We start from the raw sequence: 6,000 nt of genomic DNA, 5'->3' as shown, positions 1-6,000 counted from the left end.
GTGCAAGTATTGGAAAAAAATACTGCTTATATTTAAAAAAAAAAAAAAAAGTCATAGATGGGAGTTAATTCTGGCAATGCCCAGAATCCACATTCCTGCATGGGTGAAGGGCGGTGTGCTTGGGACGAACCTTGCTGTGAGGGAGATGGCTTGGCAGCCCATGCAGCCTCCCTGGCCTTACCTTCCAGGAGTTGGTCTTCTCTGCTGGCCATCTGCTCAGAAAGCTTTGGGCAAATGGGAGAGGTGATGCAGAAGACATCGCAGAGCTACCAGGAACAGGGACCAGTCAGCTGGATGTACTGCCCCACTGGCTCCGTGAGCTGTGTCCCAGTTCTCCCAGTGGAAATAAAAAAGTGTTGCCAGTGGCAGATTTAAGGACCAACATGAAACAAGTCTGTGACACTGGAAACAGACTGAGACCCGCCAAGCACAGGCTCATACCCACTGTTTACTGCAGCCTCGGCTGGGAGCCCGGCGTAAACAGTCACCTGGGACTGGACTTCCCTGTCTTGGCTGGGAAAAAAACTGGGAGACACCGGCACCCGCTCTGATTTCATCGGTCCCTGAAAACAGGGCAACTGCTTTTAGCTGAAATCCTGAAGAGTGGAAGGCAGGAGAGTGTCCTGTCCTACCTCCCACTGGGCTGTGAAGTGTTGCTGGGAAAATGCCTTCCCTGGCACACTGGATTGGGGGGGCATGTCCTGGCATTGCCCCCCCACACACACACACACCCCGAGTGCTGTTAGGGAAGCTGCCAAAATAGAATATGCTTCTTTCCAGAAAAAAAAAAGGGTTTAATGGGTTAAGTCTAGGACTGTGAGACTCTCTCCTCCTCGCTATTGTGCGGTTCCCTCAGCATTTCTGGTGTCCAGGCTTTTGGGGTTTAATTACAGTCTGCTCCAAATGGTCTTAGCCAACAGATCAATAGATCAGGAACATTAGAATTGTTAATTTGAATGGCTGATTTGAATTTAAGTGCAACTTCAATTTAATCATTTTAAAAATGAAACAGTGTGTGAGGGCCCTCCTTCTCCTTCTCCTCTACCAGTGAAGCAGCTCCAGTGCCCCGTAGGGATCACAAAACTCTCTGACATGCACATTTCCCTTCAGTCAGGAGTTAAGCCCTATGAGCTGCTGGATCATAACAAAAGTGGGGGTTTTAGCAGCCTTTCCTACAAGCACAGTAATCCCAAATCCAACAGTGATTAACTTGGACTCAAAGCTCCACTGCAGAAATTAATTCTAAATCAGGGTCCCGGACCCTTGTCTCGCCAAACACTTTACAATGCTAATTGGCGATGACTATATGAGCAGGCATAAAACATCCCAGTTGTCTCAACTTTCCCAATTCATCCAGAAATTCCACAGGCTGCAGGGGTTGCCCCACTGCCGGCCTGGAGCATGCGGATCCTGGCCCGTTCCTCTGGGCAGCTGCCTGCAGCCACTGGAGCTGCCAGCCATGGGCTGCTGGAGACATGGGAAATGCAGGGATTTCGGAGTGCTGCCAACGTTGGCTCCTGCGGCTTCTGGCCAGGAGATGAGCTGGGTTCTGCTCTGAGTAGTGGTGCTGGTGCCTCAGGTGCAGGAATGGTAGCGTGCCCCCGCATCTGTATATTCACCCTTAGTGAACAAAATAAAATAGAAGCACGTAAGAAAATTTGAAAGGTAGAGTGTCTGGGGTGTAGTTTTTGCAAGTAAGGCTTCATAAAGATGTTAGTAAACAAAAACGAAAGGCATGCTCCAATCTCCTATAACAACAGTCATCAACTGGGTCCAAAACTCTGCTCCCGCTACACATGATGCTTTCCAACTATCACATATTTCATTTCATTTAGCAACCATGAAGTGCCAAGTGGGAGGAATTATTTTTCAATATATTTGTTAACCAGTGGAACTCACTGCCCCAAGATACTTGTCGTGTTGGAAGCACAGTACAGGCCAGGCAGGAGGAGGAGCAGCTGAGGCAGATGAAAGCACAAACAGCTACCATCAAAAGGGCAATAACTCATAAAGGGCCGTGGATGCTCCATGTGTCAGCTGTTAAATGCAAGGCAGCAGAACAGAACTTGTTCTTTTTGAGTGCATTCATGGGGAGTTCTTTCAGTTTGTGTCCCTGCCAAGCACAGGTCACAAGACTAGACAAACCTCGGTCCAATACAGCCTGGTAAGGTTTGTGCTCCTTTTTACTGCTGTGCGCCAGTCAAGTCAAAAAAGACATGTAAGCCCATACTTTTCCTGAAATGCTCAATAGTTCCTTTACCCCTGCACACCGAGTAAGCCAAAAGCTTTGTTTTCCTTTTGTCACATTCACAATTGCAATGTAGCTGTCCTGTCTAATTGCCATCATTACTGAATATAGCATTTGTGCTCAGAGCCTGAGCACGTGGAAAATGAGGGACAGAAAGGCATTTCTTTTTCACCTGTATTTCAGCACTGGTTTAGCATCGATACAAACAGGAGGATGCGGTTGTTCACCATGACACTGTTCAAATATAAAGTCGATGTAGCTCCTAAATGCAGGTTTCTTCCCCACAGTCATGTCAGAGTGACAAAATTTCAGCAAAAAAAGCCTGAAACAAATTTACTGTGCAGTGCCTTCAAGAGAATGATGTTTTAGTACCTGGGAAAGTGCAGTTGTTTATCCATGATGACCAGCACTTCCAGGGACTGAGATCACCCGAGCCCGCATGGCAGAGGGCACGGTCCTGCCCCTCACCTCCATCCTGGGGTGTGTAGCCCCGAGGAGGACATGGCTGCAAGGGGCCAGGGCAGGCCCAGGGATGCTGGATGCCTCCTGCTACAATAATACCTCTGCAGATCAGCAAAGCAATATCGGCCGTATCCAGTCAAAGGATGGGAAGTTTCTAATGCACCTTGTGCTGCTCTGGCAGCTGAGGTGGGTGAAGAGCTATTCACAGCTGCACCCACGCTGACCTGCACATTACTTCTGCCTTGGTGAATTCACTGTCCTTGGAGCTGTGACTACTTGTAACATCCCACTACTGACCCTTCTGATACCAACATAAATTCAAAGTCTCATTTCAAATGTTTAATTTTAAAGGTACTTCTGAGCTGATACAAACATGTTTATATTCCCTTTCCATGTTTCCCTTCATTGCTAAAAGCCCAGGCAGTGATACCTTGTGAATCAAACAAACTGTCTTGCCCTTGTGCAATGGTAACAAACAGGCTTCGTCACCAGGAGTCCTGGCTGAAGGGCTGCTCCTGCTCACAGGCAGGGGGGCTGTGCACCGTGCAGGCAGGAGGGCTGTGCACCTTGCAGGCAGGAGGGCTGTGTACCACATAGGCAGGAGGGCTGTGCACCACACACACAGGAGGGCTGTGCACCGTGCAGGCAGGAGGGCTGTGCACCATGCAGTGCTACCAAAACAGCCCACAGACGGGAAGCAAAAGGTCCCATTGACAACCTGCTTGCTTTGTGTGCTGCATTCAGCCCTTTCCCCAGTTCTGTGAAGTGCCTCTCTGAGCCTCCCGGCAGTGATGCTTACCCAGGGCAGCACATGCCTGGCTCACACCTGGCCAGCACACAGCAGGCACTGGCAGCTGTATGCAGATTTCCGTTGTCCTGCAGGCAGATGCTCAAGAGGCCTCTCTGCCTGTTCTGGGCCACCAGCATCCCACAGGCAGCTCCAGGTTTCTTTCCAGCAAAGGAAACATTCAACCAGCTTGTGCAAGAAAGCTGGGGAGCCTCACTGGGCAGGAGCTCTGCGCTGGAAACCTGAAAAATATTGGAAAATAAGTCTTCTGAAGATGGAAAAATGGGGAGGAAAGAACTCCTGGTTCTCTTATTTGCCACCCAGTATCAGCCCACTGACTTCAGCAGCACTGGGTCCAATTCAGGCAGCCAGGCTTGTGTCCAGGGAGCAAACATTTGAAAAGGTGAAAGACAGACCGAGTGCCCAAAGCCCAGCTCTCAAACTGAGTTTCTTCTTTCTTTCTTTGACAGATTAAACCAAAACATTATTCTCGTTGTTATTTTGTTGGCCTATGCATCAGCCTGAATGACAAGCACCGACTGCATCCTGAGAACAATCTGAAGGCAACCCAGGGAACCCACCCAGATGGTGTTCAAAAGCGTCTCGGAGCAGAATGGGCTCTGCTCGACGCAGGAATTTCACAGCAGGAACAAAGGGAACTTTGCAAACAGAGCTTTGAAACGGAAGTCATTTTATCCAGCATGCCTGCAGGAAATGTGAATCCATCTTCCAGCACAATCAAACGCAGAGCTGTGCATGGGCATAATTATTAGGGGAATGATGGCAACAGTAAAGGAGCTCATCAGTCAGAAAGCCACATAATTTCTAAACTGTCTCTTATGCTGAACCACCTGGATTTAAAGTAACATTTGCAGACAAGATGAATGAATCTGCTTACCGAACATGCCCGTATTAACACATGCAAGAGAAAGGGTCACTGCAGGCATCAAATGGGACTGCCTTGCTCCTGCGCTTTGACCGACATGTCTGTCTAACACCTCTGCAGAGCACCAGTGCCGGTGGCTCCCCTTCCCCTCCTTGCTGGTTCTTGCTTGTAGGGACAGATAAAGCCAGAGAAATTCTTTGTTTGAGGTGGGGTTTTTTTCAGAATCAGTGTCTCTTGATTCAAAATGCAGAGCAGTAGCTGCGGGCACGCAGAGGCTGGCTGTCACTGTGAGGGTCCGGGGGTGTGATTGTCTTTCCACCATCCTAAAGATGCCCCACGTCATACACAGCTCGGCATTTCTCTCCAAAGAAGGGACGGCTCACGGGTGGGCCTTCCTGCCTGTGACAAACAGGTTCGTTTAAATGACAAAACAAGGCTCTTGGCTCTGCTGGAAGTCATTAAAATGGACACAAGGAAAGGCTTGATCTGATGGGACTCCCACCGACACTTGTGCCAAGGCCAGAATGAATGCTGTGTCGTGACTGTGCCAGCCCCTCCCCAGGCTCTGCTCCGGCGGGATAGCATCCCAACATCCACCTGAGCTCTAGCACCAAAGGACAAGTGAGGTCTGCCATGCACAGCTACCAGGATGCCAGATTGCCTATAACCATAAAGAAAAACTCAGAATCTGCCAAAAAGGCCAACTCTAGCCTCCTCACCAAGCCTTCCTGTAGAAACAGCCCTAACCAGGGAGGGAGCTCAGAGCCACTGGTTACGGGTTTGTTGCAGATGTTTGGATGCCTGCTCTCAGCTACATGGGAACCGCACGTCTGTGGTGGTTTCTTCTGTTTCACACTGTTTCCTCAAAAACAGTGCAAGAATCTCCATTAATATTTAAGGCTTTCCTTTTTCAAGTGTTTCAGTTTTGTGGAGAACGGAGAGCTCTCTGTCCTGGGGACCTCATTCAGTGGGAAGAGTGGGATTAAGAACTTCAAAGTGGAGTTCTCCCCTGTGACAAGTTCTTTAGAAGAGACCCTGTCCAAGAGTTATCACATCTTTCCAGCAAGGGAAAAAATTTGCCATGAGAATCCTTCTGGGCTTGCGGACTTCTGCAGAGGAAGAGATTTCTGCCAGCAGCGGCTGCTCTCTGATGGGAAGCACACCCTCCTCCTGGAGGTGTGAAATCTCTGAAGAGGGTAGGCTTTCTTCCCACGTGGCAGCCGGGGAAAATGCCAGCAGAAGCATGTGCTATTTCAGGAAGGCAGAAAAGGAATGAAAAGGCTTTCAGGGGACTAAAAAGTCAATGTGGGATGTATGGAAGGATGACAACTGGCTCCAACTGAGAAAGAAAAACTGCAGGCCTTCAGAAGAGAAAAAGGGAATGCAGCCTCTGAGTGTGGGAAAAGGTTCCTGTCCCACCATGCTTCTGCCTCTGGGGCTCACGCCGAGGGTCAGGACATTACAGTCCACTTTTTCAGCTGCTGAGCTGGCCCCTGCCCCTGCAGCATCCCACAGGATGCCACACCTTGTGGTAAGCAGGCAGCTGCAGAGGAAAGATGAAGGTGCTAGTGCTAGCTGCGGAGGGGAGTGGGCAGGTTTTGTGCTCTTTGCCCACAC

This window comes from Falco cherrug, chromosome 1 (assembly GCF_023634085.1).
Source record: "Falco cherrug isolate bFalChe1 chromosome 1, bFalChe1.pri, whole genome shotgun sequence".
In the NCBI taxonomy this organism is placed as follows: domain Eukaryota; kingdom Metazoa; phylum Chordata; class Aves; order Falconiformes; family Falconidae; genus Falco; species Falco cherrug.
This window is presented reverse-complemented; position numbering follows the sequence as displayed.